Source organism: Triticum aestivum, chromosome 5A (assembly GCF_018294505.1).
Source record: "Triticum aestivum cultivar Chinese Spring chromosome 5A, IWGSC CS RefSeq v2.1, whole genome shotgun sequence".
NCBI classification, from domain to species: Eukaryota; Viridiplantae; Streptophyta; class Magnoliopsida; order Poales; family Poaceae; genus Triticum; species Triticum aestivum.
The window spans coordinates 515,633,044-515,652,572 of NC_057806.1; positions in this window are offsets into that span (position 1 = coordinate 515,633,044).

Genomic DNA, 19,529 nt, shown 5'->3' on the forward strand with positions numbered 1-19,529 from the left:
TGGAAGCCGCATTCCTCGACAACTACACTTATGTGCGACCACCAGACGTCGATGATTTGAGCCACATAATTCAGCAGCCAGAAGAGTCGGCCAGGCAATTCTAGACTCGGTTCCTTACAAAGAAAAATCAAATCTTCGACTGTCCGGATGTGGAGGCCTTAGAGGCTTTCAAACACAACATCCCAGACGAGTGGCTAGCCCGACACCTTGGTCAGGAAAAGCCGAAATATATGGCAGCTCTCACGACGCTCATGACCCGCTTTTGTGCGGGAGAAGACACCTAGCTGGCTCACAGTAATAACATATAAAAGAACCATGGTACCTCAGATACCAAGGATGGCAATAGCAGGTCACGTCGCAACAAGCATAAGCGCCGCATTAACAGCGAAAATACTGAGGATACGGCAGTCAATGGCGGATTCAAAGGCTCTAAACCCGGTCAGCGGAAAAAACCATTCAAACAAAGTATGACAGGTCCGTCCAGCTTGGACCATATACTCGATCGCTCATGTCAAATACACGGCACCCCAGACAAGCCACCCAATCATACCAACAGGGATTGTTGGGTGTTCAAGCAAGCTGGCAAGTTAATTGCCCAAAACAAGGAAAAGGGGCCGCATAGCAATGACGAGGAGGAGCCCCGACAGCCGCACACTGGAGGACAGAAGAGGTTTCCCCCGCAAGTGCGGACAGTGAACATGATATACACAACCCACATCCCCAAGAGGGAGCGGAAGCGTGCGCTCAGGGACGTATATGCGTTGGAGCCAGTCGCCCCAAAGTTCAACCCTTGGTCCTCCTGTCCGATCACCTTCGATCGTAGGGACCACCCACTAGTATCCGTCATGGCGGATTCACCGCACTGGTCCTAGACCCAATCATCGACGGATTTCACCTCACTCGACTCCTTATGGACGGTGGCAGCAGCCTGAACCTGCTTTATCAGGACACAGTGCGCAAAATGGGTATAGACCCCTCAAGGATCAAACCCACAAAAACGACCTTTAAGGACGTCATTCCAGGTGTAGAGGCCCATTGCACAGGCTCAATTACACTGGAAGTGGTCTTCGGATCCCCGGATAACTTTCGAAGCAAAGATTTAATCTTCGATATAGTCCCGTTCCACAATGGTTATCACGCGCTGCTCGGGCGAACCGCATTTGCTAGATTCAATGTGGTACCGCATTATGCATACCTCAAGCTCAAGATGCCAGGACCTCGCGGAGTTACTACAGTCAATGGAAACACAGAGCGCTCCCTCCGAGCAGAGGAGCACACCGCAGCCCTCGCGGCAGAAACGCAAAGCAGCCTCTCAAGGCAATCAACCAGTTCGGCGCTTCACAGCCCGGACACCTTCAAGCGCGCTTGGGGCAATCGGCAAATAGACCGCCTGGCGCGATCTGAGCTCGCGTAGCAATACGGCGGCCACCCCAATCCTAGGCCAGCGGCGAAACTCGTGCCGTGCGTACATAATTACTCATTAAAAATACCATGGGCATAGGTGGGGAGGGGGCACAACTACGGCACGCCCCAAGACGCTGCCTAAACCGCACTAGGGGCTTCCCGTTTGGTTATTTTTCTTTTTCTTTCAGGACCTTAATCTCTGGAATCACTGTCCGGCAGCACTATTGCCGAACACATGATACAGCAACCAAGGAGGCAGAAAGCTACGTTATACCACGGAATCCTAGGTTGATTACAGTAACGAGTGAAATATTCAATTTAATATCATTCCTCAGCTTGCCCTTGGAAGGGACATAGTCCTACTCTTTGCTTATCGCACTATCTGTATCACTCTGCTTTAACGCAATTTTTTAATAAACAATGCATGACATTACGACTATTATTGCATTCTTGTTATATATATGTGTGTGTGTGTGTGTGTGTTCATTAATGACGCCTTGCAACCGTACACTATGGTACGGCCAATACACCAGGGGCTTACGCACCCCACAATATGGTGTGAAAAGTCCGAACACTTTCACAAGTGCGGCACCCCGAACTTATAACATTATATGCATCAGCTCCGAATCATGTCTTTGGTCAAATGTTGGGTTTGCCCGGCTCCTATGTTTTGGTATCTTACGTTCCGCTCTGTCGGCTAAGGTAGCGCTAGGAGAACTACTGCGATTGTGCCCCGGTTCTGCTGGGCTTAGGACCTCAGTAGAGAAAGCTAAAACTGACTGTCATGATAAGGCGAGATACTGGTCGCTGTTCGGCGAGGTTTTTCGAGTCCATAAAGACTTATGCCGCCAAGGGCGAGGGGCCGGCCCTGTCCGGCTTACAGGCGTGTATCGCACCTCGAATTCGGCCTTCCGAATACCAGGGGCTTCGCTGAAATTTAAAATTATAGAATTCTATGGCTAAGTTAGAGTGATAAAGCATTATTAGTCCGGTTGCCTTGTTCGTTGTGCTGAGCACCTCCCTCGAAGGACCGAAATATGGGAACAAGAGTACTTAGGTTTATCTCGAACACCCCAGCACTCGTGGCATGGGGGCATAAGCCGAGGGCTAGCCATCTCTCAGATTGGATAAATGGCCAAACAGAAGGTAATATTTTAAATTCACACAAGTGTTGCATAGCGCATAACCAGATTTCATCATACATGATCACACGAGCAAGTCTCATTCAAATAGTACATCTTTTGAACACTCGTCCGCGATGAGATGGGCACCCGACAGAACACCCTCGTAGTACGTCTCGGGGTGGCGGTGTTCCTTGCCCTCTGGCGGCCCCTCCTTGATCAGCTTCACGGCGTCTAGCTTGACCCACTACAATTTCACACGGGCGAAAGTCTGGCGTGCACCTTCAATGCAGACAGATCGCTTGACGACCTCCAGCCGCGGGCAGGCATCCACGAGCCGCCTCACCAGGGCGAAGAAGCTGTTCAGAAGGGCGTCGCCAGGCCACAACCGGACTATAAAGCTCTCTTCATGGCCTGATCGGCCGCCTTATGTAGCTCGACCATCTGCTTCAGTTGGTCGCTCATTGGCACCGGATGTTCGGCCTCAGCATACTGAGACCAGAACAGCTTCTCCGTTGAGCTTCCGTCCTCGGCCTGGTAAAATTGTGCGGCATCGGACACACTGCGGGTAAAATCTGCGAATTCTCCTGACGAGCTCCGGATCCAGGTAAGTAATCGATAATTTACTTTTACATGCTTGCTTTGCATATAGAAAGCCTTACCGGCCGCTATCTTCTTCATCGCGTCGATCTCTTGGAGGGCCTTTTGGGCTTCAGCCTTGGCACTTTTTACACTCTCGAGGGCCGCGGCAAGCTCAGACTCCCGCATCTTTGAGTCAAGCTCCAACGCCTCGTGCTTCTCCACGAGAGCCTGGAGCTCTTGCTGCACCTAGCCCAACCGAGCCTCATGCTTCTCTCGCTCGGTGTGCTCCTTGGCCGCTTTATCTTCGGCCTTTGTTAGCGCTTGCTTCAGGGTCGCCACCTCGGTCGTGGCCCTTGGCAAACATAAAATGATCCTGTCATTTTGCAATCGTGTCCTATTTTATATATACATTTCTATAGATAGGTTATTACTTACCCTTGTTCTCCTCGAGCTGCCTCTTGGCAAATCCGAGCTCTTTCCTGGACCCCTCGAGGTCCTGCTTCAGTACGACGACCTCCGCAGTCAGTGCGGTGGACGCCAGCAGCGAAGCCTGCATACGCATATTGACATACTTATATTAGACTCCTGTGATATTGTTTGATCCTCTGTTCGCCTTTTCTTTGTAACACCGAACAAAGCATCAGGGGCTACTGTCTATGCGGTAATATTTCTACTACATTTTAAAACACTTAACTCAAAGCCTGTTAGAAGGCTGGCACAGGCTTCAGTCAATCCACTCTTGGCGGACTGAACCTTCTGGATCACCGCACTAATGATGGAAGCGCTGCGAAGCGCTTCTGGCAGATTGTCCGGTGCCTCTGGATGGAAAGAAGTCACCGGCACAGGCGTCTTGCCCCTCTTAGAAGGAGGCCGCCTACCCAAGCCCAGAACCGCTGGAGGGTCTGGCGCGGTGTTCGGCTAAGGGCCAAACTCGGAGCTCTCGGGGGCCCCGTCCCCGCGGCTCCCGGAGTCCGGAAGGTCGCCTTGAGGCACCTGCAGGACTGTTTCCCCTCAACTCGGTGCCTCTTGAGATAGCACCTCAGCATCGTTAGCAGGATGAGGGGAGGTGGCGGTCGGGACTGGATCGCTATCCATGTCCGATAAGCCCAGGGAGCCGTCCGATGATACATCAATACTGGCTCATGGCAGCCTGCATAATTGCATTCGGTGTTAGGGAAAGCAGTGCGACAAAGGAATCTTATGAGTTACTCTGGTATCCGAATAATTACGATCTCCCCGGGGGCTTGACCCTGGGCAGCCACTTGTCTTCACCTTCGTCGCCGGCAGTGGAACTGTTTGGAAGGAGAGTCCTTCCCTTCTTGGACCCTCCGGCCTCCCGGGTTGGGGCGGCCTTCTTTTTCTTGTCTCCCCTAGTCGGTGGGGGAGCATCTTCTTCTTCTTCCTCCTCGTCTTCGGGGGAAGAGTGCGCCGTAGAGTCAACGGACGGTGAATCCGATGACGCCTGGCGTCGAGAACTCTTTCGAGTTCCCTTGGCCTTCTTGGTCTTCTCCGGCACCGTATAAGGGGCCGGAGTCAATATCTTCGCCAGAAGAGGTTCTGCGGGGCCTTCGAGCAAAGGAGCCGGACAGTTGATCTGTCCGGCCATCTTCTGCCAGTCCTGTCAAAGGTACGGGAGTTTAGATCCCGCATAGAGTCAATTTGTATGAAAAAATAAGTATCCTTTGAAAGGTAAATCAGCTTACCGCACTGGCTTGGCGCTTCACGTTGAATCTGCGATCCACTGTAATAGGGGGGGGAACCTCGGCACTTTTGAACAGCACCCTCCAGGCGTCTTCATGAGTCGTGTCGAAGAGCCTGTTCAGAGTTCGGTGCTGTGCCGGATTGAACTCCACAAGTTGAACTCCCGTTGTTGGCTCGGGAGTATCCGGCGGATGAGCATAACTTGGACTATGTTGACAAGCTTGAGCTTCTTGTCCACCATGTTTTGAATATATTTTTGGAGTCCGGTCAGCTCTTTCAAACTACCCCAGGACAGGCCCTTCTCTTTCCAGGAGGTGAGCCGCGTGGGGATGCCAGATCGGAACTCGGGGGCCGCTGCCCATGCAGGGTCATGCGGCTCGGTGATATAGAACCACCCCGATTGCCACCCCTTTATGGTTTCCACAAAGGAGCCCTCGAGCCATGTTATGTTGGGCATCTTGCCCACCATGGCGCCTTCGCACTCCGCCTGGCGGCCGCCCACCACCTTCGGCTTGACATTGAAGCTCTTCAGCCATAAGCCGAAGTGGGGCTTGATGCGGAGGAAGGCCTCGCACACGACGATAAACGCCAAGATGTTGAGGACTAAGTTCGGGGTCAGATCGTGGAAATCCAGGCTGTAATAGAACATGATCCCCAAGATGAATGGATGGAGAGGGAATCCTAGTCCACAAAGGAAATGGGTGAGGAATACTCCCCTCTCATGGGGCCTGGGGGTGGGGATGAGCTGCCCCTCATCTGGGAGCCGGCGCGCGATGTCGTCGGGCAGGTATCCGGCTCTCCTCAGTTTCTTGATGTCTCCCTCCGTGATGGAGGAGACCATCCACTTGCCTCCAGCTTCAGACATGATTGGAGAAGGTCGAGGTGGGATGTGCGGACTTGGGCGCTAGAGCTCGAGTGTGCGAAAACGGATGGGTAAGGGAGGAAGAAGGCATGGATAGCACGATGAATCCTTATCCCTTTAAATGGGTGGACGAAACTAAGTGTCCCCACTTACCTGGTAAAACTCGCTTATCCCCCAAGCGCCGCAATTGATGGCGTGGTTGGTTTACCCACGCCCGTATTGATGAGAATCCCGTAATAAGGTGACACGATCTCTGCTTTGACAAGACGTGTCGAAAAACTGCCTTGCGTTGTGTGTAGGGTTGGTTAAAAGAAACGGTTCGAATAATCACTGGGTTGTGACATAACGTCATGCTGCCAAAACAAGGCAGCAAATTAGATCTGCGAAAATATTATTCTCTCTATGGTGGAATGTGGAACTTATTTTCTAGGGTCGGACACTATCCTCGTATTCAAATTCTCCTGTGATGTATTCGGAGAAGGAACCCTCCTTGCAATGCCGAGGACAATACTACGCGCCGGACTCATCGTCATTGAAGCCTGGTTCAGGGGCTACTGAGGGAGTCTTGGATAAGGGGGTCTCCAGACAGCCGGACTATCTCCATTGGCCGAACTGTTAGACAATGAAGATACAAGATTGAAGACTTCGTCTTGTGTCCGGATGGGACTCTACTTGGCGTGGAAGGCAAGCTAGGAAATACGGATATGGATATCTCCCCCTTTGTAACCAACCTTGTGTAACCCTAACCCTCTCCGGTGTCTATATAAACTGGCGGGTTTTAGTCCGTAGGACAACAACCATAACATACAATCATACCATAGGCTAGCTTCTAGGGTTTAGCCTCTCTGATCTCGTGGTAGATCTACTCTTGTACTACCCATATCATCAATATTAATCAAGCAGGACGTAGGGTTTTACCTCCATCAAGAGGGCCCGAACCTGGGTAAAACATCGTGTCCCCTACCTCCTGTTACTATCCGGCCTAGACGCACAGTTCGGGACCCCCTACCCGAGATCCGCCGGTTTTGACACCGACAATGTGGGTCATCCCAAAAGTAGTGTCTTAAATCATAGAAGAATTTTTTCTTTTGTTGGTATGTAAATCTAGGTGGTAAATATTTAGCAACAATGTAATTAGCATAGTCAGCATACCAAGGAGTGCTATGAGATACTTTATTGCAGCTATCTACTCATCAGGAAAACCATCATAAATAGGTAGTGGGTCACCAAGCACATTTTCAAGCCTAGACAAGTTATCAGCTATAGGGTTCTCAACTCCTTTTCTAACAATAGTATGTAAATCAAATTCTTGTAACAAGAGAACCCAACAAATAATTCTAGGTTTAGAATCTTTCTTTTCCATAAGATATTTAATAGCAGCATGATCTGTGTGAACAGTTACTTTGGAATCAACAATATAAGGTCTAAATTTATCACAAGCAAACACCACTTCTAAGAATTCTTTTTCAGTAGTAGCTTAATTTCTTTGAGCACTGTCTAGGGTATTACTAGCATAATAAATAACATTCAGTTTCTTATCAACTCTTTGTCCTAGAACATCACCAACAACATAATCACTAGCATCACACATAATTTCAAAAGGCAAGTTCCAATCAGGTGGTTGAACAATAGGTGCAGAAATTAAGGCTTTCTTGAGTGTTTCAAAGGCTTCAAGACAATCATCATCAAAAACAAAAGGAATATCCTTTTGCAAAAGATTAGTAAGAGGCCTAGAACTTTTAGAAAAGTCTTTGATAAATCTCTTATAGAAACCAACATGACTTAGGAAACTACGAATACCTTTGATGTCCTTAGGACATGGCATTTTTTCATTTGCATCAACCTTAGCTTGGTTCACTTCAATACCTCTTTCAGAAAGTTTATGACCCAAGACAATGCCTTCATTAACCATAAAGTGGCACTTCTCCCAATTCAAGACAAAATTAGTTTGTTCACATCTCTGCAAAACTCGATCAAAATTGCTTAAACAATCATCAAAAGACTTCCCATAGACAAGGAAGTCATACATGAAAACCTCAACAATCTTTTCACAAAAGTTAGAGAATATAGCAGTCATACACCTTTGAAAGGTAGCAGGTGCATTGCATAAACCAACAGGCATACGTCTATGAGCATAAGTTTCAAAGGGACAAGTAAAAATGGTCTTTTATTGATCAGGTTGAGATACATGTATTTTTGAAAAGCCAGAATATCCATCAAGGAAGAAAAAGTGTGTGCGCTTATATAATCTTTCAAGCATTTGATCAATAAAAGGCACAGGGTAATGATCTTTTCTAGTTGCTTTGTTTAATTTTCTAAAGTCAATTACCAATCTATAGCCTGTAACAATTCTTTGTGGTAAAAGTTCATTCTTATCATTAGGAACAACAGTAAAACCTCCGTTCTTAGGAACACAATGAACAGGGCTTACCCATCTACTATCAACTATGGGATAGATTATACCCGCTTCCAGAAGTTTTAATATATCCGTTCTTACCACCTTTTTCATCTTCAGATTTAACCGACGTTGATGACCAACAACTTGTTTAGCATCAGGTTCCATATTAATTTTGTGCTGACATTGAATGGGACTAATGCCCTTAGCATCCCGGTGCTTCCTTAGAACTTTCTATAATCGTTCTTCTTCATGTTCTGAAAGGTTAGCAGTGATAATAACATGATATATTTTCTTTTCATCAAGATAAGCATATTTCAAAGTGTCTGGCAATTTTTTTAATTCAAACACAAGATCACCTTTAGGTGGAGGTGGACCTCCTAGAGTTTCAATAGGCAAATTGTGTTTAAGCAGATGACATTGTTCAAAGAAATTTTTATATATCTCATTTCTTTCATGCATATGTAAATCATTTTCATGGTCTAGCAAATATTGTTCTAAAGGATCAGTAGGCAAAAAAACAATAGAATCAAGACCAATTAATTCATCCTTACTAGGCAATTCTTTTTCATGAAGATTTCTACTAAACTTAGAAAAATTAAATTCATGAGACTCATCACCAAAACTAACAACAACAAATTGTTAGCATTAACTGTGTTCAAGAAAGGTCTACCAAAGATAATGGGATAAAAGTCATCTTGTGGGGAACCAAGAAAAACAAAATCAGTAGGGTATTTTATTTTCCCACACAAGACTTCAACATCTCAAACTATCCCAACTGGTTTTATAGTGTCTCTATTAGCAAGTTTAATAGTAACATCTATTTCTTCTATCTTAGCAGGTGCTATGTCATTCTTAATTTCTTGATATAAAGTGTAAGGAATATCACTCACACTAGCACCCATGTCACATAAACCATGATAACAGTGAGCTCCTATTTTAACTGAAATAACAGGCATGCCAACAACCGGTCTATGTTTATCTTTTCCATCAGGTTTAGTAATCCAAGCAGCTTCTTCATAGAAGTAAATAACATGCCCATCCATATCTTCTTCCAAGAGATCTTTAACCATAGAAATACTAGATTCTACTTCAATTTGTTCATCATGTTTAGGTGTTCTAATATATCTTTTGTTAACCACAGTTGAAACTTTCGCATGTTCCTTATCCTAACAGGGAAAGGTGGTTTCTCAATATAAGTAGCAGGGACAACTGGATCAACATTATAGAGTATAGTTTCTTCTTTAACTGGTACTGGTTCTTCAATTTCTTCTTTAATAGGTGGGTGATATTTAAATCACTTCTATTTAGGGAGTTCAGCATGAGTAGCAAATGATTCACAAAAGGAGGCTACTATCTCAGAGTCAAGTCCATATTTAGTGCTAAACTTCTGAAAGGGATCGGTATCCATAAAAGATTTAACACAATCATATTTAAGTTTAATAACTGACTCTTTACCTTTGTCGAGTTCCCAATCTTTTGAGTTGCGTTTAATTCTTTCCAAAAGGTCCCACCGGAATTCAATAGTCTTCTTCATAAAGGAACAAGCACAAGAAGTATCAAGCATGGTTTGATCATTACGAGAAAGCCGAGCATAAAAATTCTGGATAATAATTTATCTTGAGAGCTCATGATTGGGGCAAGAATATAACACTGACTTAAGCCTCCCCCAAGCTAGAGCGATACTTTCTCCTTCACGAGGCCAAAAATTATTATATATATAATTCTGACCACGATGAACTAGATGCATAGGATAAAACTTTTGGTGGAACTCCAATTTCAAACGATTCCAATTCCATGATCCAGTATCATCGCATAGCCTATACCATGCCAATCCTTTTCCCTTAAAAGATAAAGGGAAAACCTTTTTCATCAAATCATCTCTAGGTAAACCTGCAAGCTTAAACAAGCCACAAATTTGGTCCACATGTATCAAGTGCATATGAGGATGTTCGGTTCCATCTCCTGCATAAGGATTAGCTAGCAGTTGTTCTATCATACCCGAAGGAATTTCATATTTAATATTTTCAGTAGGTGCAGTAGCTTGAGGGGTAACTAATTGTGGATCCCGACGAGGTGAAGATGCCCCGAACAAACCCCTCAAAGGTTGTTTTCCATAGTAACAAGTGACAATAAATTTCAGCACACTATATAAATGTTTCCTTACCGAATTCCACTTACCAAAGGCGCTTCACTCCATGGAAACAGTGCCAGAAAATTGCCTTGATTACACACAAGTATAGGGGATCAATTGTAGCTCTTTTCAGAAAGTAAGATTGTCAAACCCAACGAGGAGCAGAAGGAAATGACAAGTAGTTTTCAATAAGGTAATGTGTGCAAGTGCTGAAATTGTAAGTAGTTGAGTAGTTTGATAGCAAGATAATTTGTAACGAGCAAGTGAAAATAATAGTAATAGTTATGCAGTAAGGTAGCCCAATCCTTTTGAGGCAATGGACAGGCCAAAACGGTCTCTTATGATAAGAAAAGCGTTCTTGAGGGTACACGGGAATTTCTTCTAGTCACTTTCATCATGTTGGTTTGATTTGTGTTCGCTACTTTGATAATTTGATATGTGGGTGGACCGGTGCTTAGGTGCTATTCTTACTTGAACAAGCCTCCTACTTCTGATTAACCCTCCCGCAAGTAACCGCAACTATGAGAAAAGTATAAAGAATAAATTCTAACCATAGCATTAAACGCTAGGATCCAATCAGTCCCTTACGGAATAACGCATAAACTGGGGTTTAAGCTTCTGTCACTCTCGCAACCCACCATATAATTGCTACTCCACAATGCATACCCTTAGGACCAAATATGGTCAAGTTTCATGTAGTCGATGTTCACATGACACCACTAAGGGAATAACAATATACATAATATCAAAATATCGAACACATATCAAGTTCACATGATTACTTGCAACATGATTTCTCCCGTGACCTCAAGAACAAAAGTAACTACTCACAAATGATAAAAATGCTCATGGTTAGAGGGGTATTAAATAGCATAATGGATCTGAACATATAATCTTCTACCAAATAAACCATATTGTACGCAACTACAAGATGTAATCAACACTACTAGTCACCCACAAGCACTAATCTGTAGTTCCGGTAACAAGATTGAACACAAGAGATGAACTAGGGTTTGAGAGGAGATGGTGCTGTTGAAGATGTTGATGGAGATTGCCCTCCCCAAGATGGGAGAGTTGTTGGTGATGATGATGACGATGATTTCCCGCTCCCGGAGGGATGTTCCCCCGGCGGAATTTCGCCGCCGGAGGGCAAAAGTGATCTTGCCCAAGTTCTGCCTTGAGACGGCGGTGCTCCATCCCGAAAGCCTTCTTCTTATTTTTTTTTCTAGGTCAAAATCACTTATGTACCAGAAGATGGGCACCGGAGGTGGGCCGAGGAGGCCACAACCCACCAGGGCATGCCCAGGTGGGTTGTGCCCACCTGGTGGCCCCCTCTGGTAGTTATTGGCTCCAATATTTCTTATATATTCCATAAAACATCCCCGTCAAGTTTCAAATTGTTTGGAGTCGTGCAGAATAGGTGTCCTGACGTAGCTTTTCCAGGTCCAGATTTCCAGCTGCCAAAATTGTCCCTCTTTGTGTGTACCTTGTAAATTATGAGAGAAAAGGCATTAGAATTACCCCAAAAAGCATTATTATGGATAAAAACTTTATAAATAACAGTAAGAAAACATGATGCAAAATACACGTATCAGCCGGCTGTCCTAGTGTTAAAGAAGACGCTCTCCTTTGAATGTTGAAGACTTCGCTCAAATAGCAAGAGAAATGCGTCCATGGGCAAGCAAGTTAGCTGAGGAAACTGATCTTTCCAAATACCATCCGGTTTATAAAAGGGGGGCAGCCCCAGTGCATGTAGCTCCCGCTTGCGCAGGGTCTGGGGAAGGGTCCGACCACTTTGGGTCTATTGTACGCAGCCTTTCCCTACATTTCTGTAAGAGGCTGTTTCCAGGACTTGAACCCGTGACCTCATGGTCACAAGGCAGCAGCTTTACCACTTCGCTAAGGCTCCAAATACCATCCGGTTTATGATGCGACAAATTCCAAAGTGATGGCGTCGATTAATCAAGATGTGGAACTTATACTGCCTACACGTAAGCGCACCTTCACTCCTGACATCGATCCATCCAGTCTTATAGATGGTGAACCTGTGTTTAGAGCTTTGACCGGCATCAGCTGGGCTACACCGGACTTCCAGCCAATGGATAACCAAGAAGAAGAAGAGCCGGCACAAGATGATCCGGAAGCATCAACACATGGAGGCCAAGACAGCTGTTCCAAGATCCCGTTTACCTTCCATAGCATTGGACTCTATGTGTAAAAACACTTATTCTTTTGGGCTCGGGGATCCATGTAATAGGCTAGATGAAAACCATGATCTGCCACGCCATAGTGCATGTTTATTTGCATAGCACTTTTAAACCGCCTGATCCAACTTTGAAAATCCACTGGTTTATGCTCATAATTTATTATCAAGCTTGCTGATCCTATTGTCATAAGCCCTGCATACAAGCAGATAACAAGTGCCCTGGTGGTTTACCCCAGGGCGGGTCATAATGCCCCATATAACATCCACTGGTCACTATATCGTCCATAACCAGGGTGGGCTTATCAAAACCTTATTTATTCATAACAAGTAAACAACATACCTGTGATATTTGTTCACACTGTTGGCTTATCAGGCCATATGCAGTAAGGGTAACAACCCAAAGACTTAGAGCATAGTGCTCAGTGCAATGTATTCATACTGCCAGCTTACAATGCCAGACGCAACAAAGGGTAACATCCCAAAACTTAGAGCACAGAACTCCAAGAACATAATCATCACACACTGGTGACTTAACGTCCAAAGCAAGGAAGGGTTAGCAAAACTCTGGGTAGATTCAAATATGAATCATAAGGCAACACGGCCCTAATCAATTTTCGACCATATATCAATATGGCACAAAAGATGAACCTCAAAAAATGTTCAAAGAAAATATAAATAAAAAAAGGCAATCATAGGCTGCCAAGCCTCAATGTCAAGTGCTATTCAAGGGCCACACAACCATTGAGTTAAGCCTTTATTCAACCCCGTAAGCCGGACCTCACATGACCAATCGCTATTTGAACTTTGACAAATTCAGGGTCTTTATAAGATTGATTGTCAAGAGTACGGCGAGTCATTCCAAGATTACCTGGTCAGAGTGGCAGGCAAACAAAGGCAGGATAACCCGGATTTTTGCTGAACACACCTGGTTTCCAAGCCTATTACAAGGGACAACAAAGCTCTGTTCATTAACAAGGATCCCCCAAGTAATATTTCATTCCAGGCGTATAAGCCGGATCAGTAGGGCAGTCATAGCTATGCTCAATGAGCAGGAAGCCCCCAAGTAATTTGGAATCAAGGCGTACAAGTCGGATCAAGAGGGTAGTCATAGCTATGCTTAATGAGCAGGCACTACTAGGGAAAACCTTATACACAGATATTACCAGCAACGCTCTTCAAAATACGACGCTACTGCTATTTAGCAACAACGCGTGCCGGAAAAACGCGCTACTGAAAGAAAAATAGCAGTAGCGTGTCATATCTAAACCGCGCAACGGCTCTAATTGCCATGACCTCGTCGTCCAGCTAGTTATAGCAGTAGCGCCTTACACCATACCGCGCTACCGCTATTCTCCTTACCTTTAGTGCTTTTTCATACCCGCGCTACTACTAACCTTACTTTATCACCATGCGGTCGACCCTCTCTCTCACTCACTCTCCCTCTCAGTCACTCTCGCCCGCGCTGATAACCATTGTCGTTCATCGCCGCCGCCGCCCCCGTCGTCCGTCCGCCAGCGAGGTACTCCCTCCTTCCGTCCCTCCTCCTCCCACCGCTCCCTCCACCCTCCTCCTCCCACCGTGCCCTCCTCCCTCCGCTTGTGGCCGCCCCTCCTCCCTCCTCCACCGGCAGCCCTCCTCCCACCGCCCCTCCCTCCTCCTCCTCCGGCCGGCCCCTCCCCCTCCTCTCTCCTCCCTCCTTCCCTTGTCTCTGTTTTTGCAAATCATAGGTAACTAGTTTATTTAGCAAGTGATTAATATAACTAGCTTATTTATATTAAGTGCTTAATGGACCTAGTTTATTTAGTAAGTTCTTAATAGAAATAGTTTATTTAGTAAGTAGTTAATAAAAGTAGTTTATTTAGTAAGTAGTTAATAAAACTAGTTTAATTAGTGTTAGGACTATATATAAGATATTTTCGAATATTTGTTTTCATATTTTGAACCATTGAAATGTAATGACCATCAATAAGTGGCCTATGTTTTGCCAGAGTGTTGATTAATTTCCGTTCCGGAAAATTTCAGGTGCTCGATGTGTCCTTTGTTAGCAAAGGTCATGCCGGATTTTTTGGGTTTTGCTGTCGAGTTATAATCTCTGAATTTTGAACACAGGAGATGTCTGATCACGATGGGATCCCGGAGTGCGGGTACTGCTATGATGAACGGGGTGTGTGCGACAGGTTTCCTCACCTGCAAAGTGATAGGTTTTTCACCGTGAAGCTGGAAGAGACCTTCGATGTTTGTATGGTATGCAACGACAGGCATTTCATCGTAATTAATATCATCACTTGTGCTTCTTTTGTTCAAGCTGTAATTTAAGGATTTTTTTAAATTCCATTAGTACATCCCGTGCCATGCTAGACCATATGTATTTGAGAAGCTTGGTTTTGGTTTAGATGACTTTGAGAATGTGGAGATGAGGAGGGTTCACTTAAGAACTAAACATGGTTACGAGTTTCTGGTTAAGTTCTACAATGCAGTCGATCGCTCCCATGTCGGTTGCTCTAATTGGGAAGCTCTCTGCAAGGCATATCGATTTGAGGAGGGAATGCGAATAAGATTTGATATTCGTCCCGAAGATTATGATGATGATGATAATATCGACATCTGGGTGGATGTGGATATGCCTCTAGTTTTGCCTAGATGTGAGTTTGTCAAACTAATTTGTTAAGTTCAATAATTTATGTTGTTAATTTAAAAATATTTGGTGTTCATCCATACTAAACTTATTTATTTATAATTTTCATCTTATTTCTTATCTTCAAGAAATACTCGGAAGGTAGTAGACAACACATACTACAGCTATGACTCCAAGCTTAATTGTGAGGAGAAAGGTTATCTTGTCTCATTCATGGAAGATGTTGAGGCCTTCAAAACCAGTCACTCTATCAGCCAAAATTATACTAGATACGTGCCACTAGTCCATACATTGCTTGATGATAACTTCATTGCTAAAAACTTGGTAAGGTTTTGTTAATGATGGTAACTTCATTGCATACATTATTCTTAAGTAAACCATTTCTAACTATATATGTTACTATTTCGTTTTTGAACAGAGGCTCCCGAAGCAGGTTGTGCCTGACATGCTATTTACCGAAGGTGATATGCATATGGTTAGCTTAGGACCAACTCCTTTCTTCAAACGATGGAAGGCTCAAAATCAAAGAATGGAGCAAAGTGATGAATGCGCACACACAAATAATTGGAGACAAAATGAATGTACGCAAGCCACAAGTTGGAGATAGGTTTATGTCCATTCTTCATTATGGTGAAGGACCGGTTTATCTGTTTTATGGTATTTTAGCTAGGAGAGAGGAGTAGGTCCTAATTATTAAGAACAATTAGTTAGTGTTGATTATATATGACTACAATGTCTTATACTTGATTGTGATGCTGAGTAGGAGTAGTGACTATGAGTACTATGATGATGATGAGGACAAGTTGTTATTATAACTAGTGACGAAGTTGTTATATGATGTCCCATCATGGACGAAAATGATGATTATGAGAAGTTATATGACAATGATATATTATGATGATAAGTTGTTAATGATATTATGATGATGATGTGAAGTTATTATGTCATTTGGTGAAAGAACCGCCGATTAGTTTCAAATGGATGGATCCAAAGTGACCATTGGTTACTTTGGATCCATGCACTTGAAACTAATCCAAGGTTCTTTCACCTAGTGATTTAATAACTCATTATGATGTAAAAACAATCTCTAAATTGCTATTGTACGAAAAATTGTATACATGTATAGGAATACGACCTAAAATTCAAAAGAAATGGAATAGGGAATAATAGTGGTAGTGGTTGTTTTTGAAAGCGCTACTAATAATTGGCAGTAGAGATTCACTTGGAAAGCGCTACTACTAAGTAAATATAGCAGTAGCGAGTGCCAGTAGGCGCAACTGCTAAGCACTAGCTGTAGCGCCTTATCAGTAGCGTGCTTACCCGCGCTATTGATAGGCCAAAAACCAGTGCTACTGCTAGGCTTTTCCCTAGTAGTAAGGAAGCCCCCAAGTGATCTTATGAAGTGACAATAAAGACTCAGATTCTCAGAAATGAAACGATAGAGGCCCTGAATTATCAGGGATGCCGGCTTTATTATACTAATCATAATATATACATTGGTAGAAGTATGCACATCACAAGAGCCAGTGGCTCAGGTGTAGTGAGGCCGAAGATGAGCAATATTCCACGGCCGACGGGTCTCCTCCTCCGATGTGCATGAGTCCTTGTGGTTTGAATATCGATAAGGTAATATGACCCGTTGTTCAAATTTTTGCTGACCACAAAGGGCCCTTCCCAAGGTGGGGATAACTTGTGCATCTCAGTTTGATCCTGGATGAGCCGGAGCACCAAATCTCCTTCTTCAAAGGTCCTAGTTTTAACCCGACGGCTATGATAACAACGTAGATCTTGTTGGTAAATCGTCGAACAAGCCGCCACAAGGTCATGCTCCTCATATAACAGGTCACGAGCATCCTACTATGATCAACATGTTCCACTTGATAACCTTTGAAATGACCAGCAATGACATCAACCTCTCGATGATAAGCCGCCATGAGTGGAACTTTGGAATCCCATGTTCCTGAAACTTGCTGAGCCACCAAATCTGAGTCGCCAAAGCACCTCACTCGGTTCAGATTCATCTCCTTAGCCATACGAAGACCATGGAGCAGGGTGATATGTCTCCAGCATATATACTTTTTCTCACGCTTTTCCTCTTCTCTTGGACTCTAATTTGCATCATTTGAATGAAACTAACCCTCGACTGACACAATTTTCAGCAGAATTACCATGGTGTTGTTTTTGGGCAGAAATAAAAGTTCTCGCAATGGAACAAAACTTTGCAAGGAATTTTATATCAATAATAAGAATTTCTTGACCCAAGAGCCACTAGGGCACGCCCCCTCTCCTGGCGCGCCCAGGTGGGTTGTACCCACCTGGTGGCCCCGCTGATGACCCCCCTGATACTATAAATTCACATTATTCAAGCAAAAAATCAGGGAAAATGAATTATCGAGATCCATGAGACAGAGCGGCCGCCAAGCCCTGTTCTTCCTCGGGAGAGAAGATCTGGAGTCCGTTTGGGGCTCCGCAGAGGGGGATCTTTGTTCTTCGTCATCACCAACCAATCTCCATTGCCAATTCCAAGATGCTCCCCACCGGGAGTGAGTAATTCCTTCGTAGACTCACTGGTCAGTGAGGGGTTGGATGAGATTCATCATGTAATTGAGTTTGTTTTGTTAGGGCCTGATCCCTAGTATCCACTATGTTCTTAGGTTGATGTTGCTATGACTTTGCCATGCTTAATGCTTGTCACTTTGGGCCCAGGTGCCATGGTTTCAGATCTGAACCATTTATGAATTCATCGTTATATCCATGTTTTAGATCCTATCTTGCAAGTTATTGTCACCTACTACATGTTATGATCTAGCAACCCCGGACTGACAACAGCCGGGCCCACTCCCAGTGATGACCCTAGTTTTAGGAGTTCATGTATTCACTATGTGTTAATGCTTTGTTCCGGTTCTCTAATAAAAGGAGGCCTTAATATCCCTTAGATTCCAATATGGACCCCACTGCCACGGGAGGGTAGGACAAAATATGTCATGCAAGTTCTTTTAATAAAGCACGTATGACTATTTACGGAATACATGCCTACATTATATTGATGAACTGGACCTAGTGGCATATCGTCCTAGGTTATAACTGTCACATGATGAATATCATCCAACAGGTCACTAATCCAATGCCTACGAATTTATCTTCTATTGATCTTGCTACGTTACTATTGTTATCACCACTGTTACACTTGCTACCAAATTACTGCTATCACTCTTACTGTTACCGTTGCTGTTGTCACTACTTTCAAAACTATCATATTACTGTGCTACTGATTACTTGCTGCGGATAATTAATCTCCAGGTGTGGTTGAATTGACAACTCTACTACTAATATCTTCAAATATTCTTCGGCTCCCCTTGTGACGAATCTATAAATTTGGGTTGAATAATCTACCCTCGAAAACTGTTGCGATCCCCTATACTTGTGGGTTACCAAGACATTTTTCTAGCGCCGTTACCGGGGAGCATAGCTATATTTATTGAGTCACTTGGGATTATTATCATATTATCACTATGAATTATCTAAAGGATCCAAAGACTAAGATTTACCCCTCAAAGACGAGGGGAGGTCAGGAACTGCCATCCAGTTATGCTTTGGATTCACCTTTTGTTATAAGTAAACTTGCAACACCACTACATGCTATGAATTCCAATATGTCACAAGTTATTGATGATGCCACTTCTAATATGAATGATGCTGATGATGATGCTAGTACCTTTCTTGATAATGATGATGTGCCACTTGGTGCTTTTCTCGATGAACAAATTGCTAGAGTTATGCAACATGATGTTGTTGAATCTGACCATGAACTTGAAACAGAAACTCCTAAAACACCTGCTAGAACTAGCCTTGCTAGATATGAATTGCCTAAGGTACCGAAAGGTTATGTTATGAGTAAAGAATCAACTAGAGATATTCTTGCTTGCAATGATAGAGATGATCTAGAGAAATTACTATGCAAGTATAAAGAAAAATCTCTGAATGCTAGAATTAAATGTGATCTTAAGTTTGCTACTTCACCTATCTTTATTGATGATTAGGATTATGAATTCTCTGTCGGCCCAGAGTTAATTACTTTGGTTGAATCTGATCCTTTCCATGGTTATGAATCTGAAACTGTTGTGGCACATCTTACTAAGTTGAATGATATAGCCACCCTTTTTACTCATGATGAGAAAACTCGCTATTACTTTATCCTCAAATTATTTCCTTTCTCATTAAAGGGTGATGCTAAAGCTTGGTACAATACTCTTGCTCCTTGTTGTGTGCGTAGTCCCCACGATATGATTTATTACTTCTCCGAAAAGTATTTTCTGCTCATATGAAACAAGCTGCCTTACAGGAAATATTTCACTTTGTGCAAACTAAAGAAGAGAGTCTACCACAAGCTTTTGGGAGGCTTTGCAAGTTATTTAATGCTTTGCCTGATCATCCTCTTATGAGAAATGAAATACTGGATATCTTATATAATAGACTAACCGATGCTTCT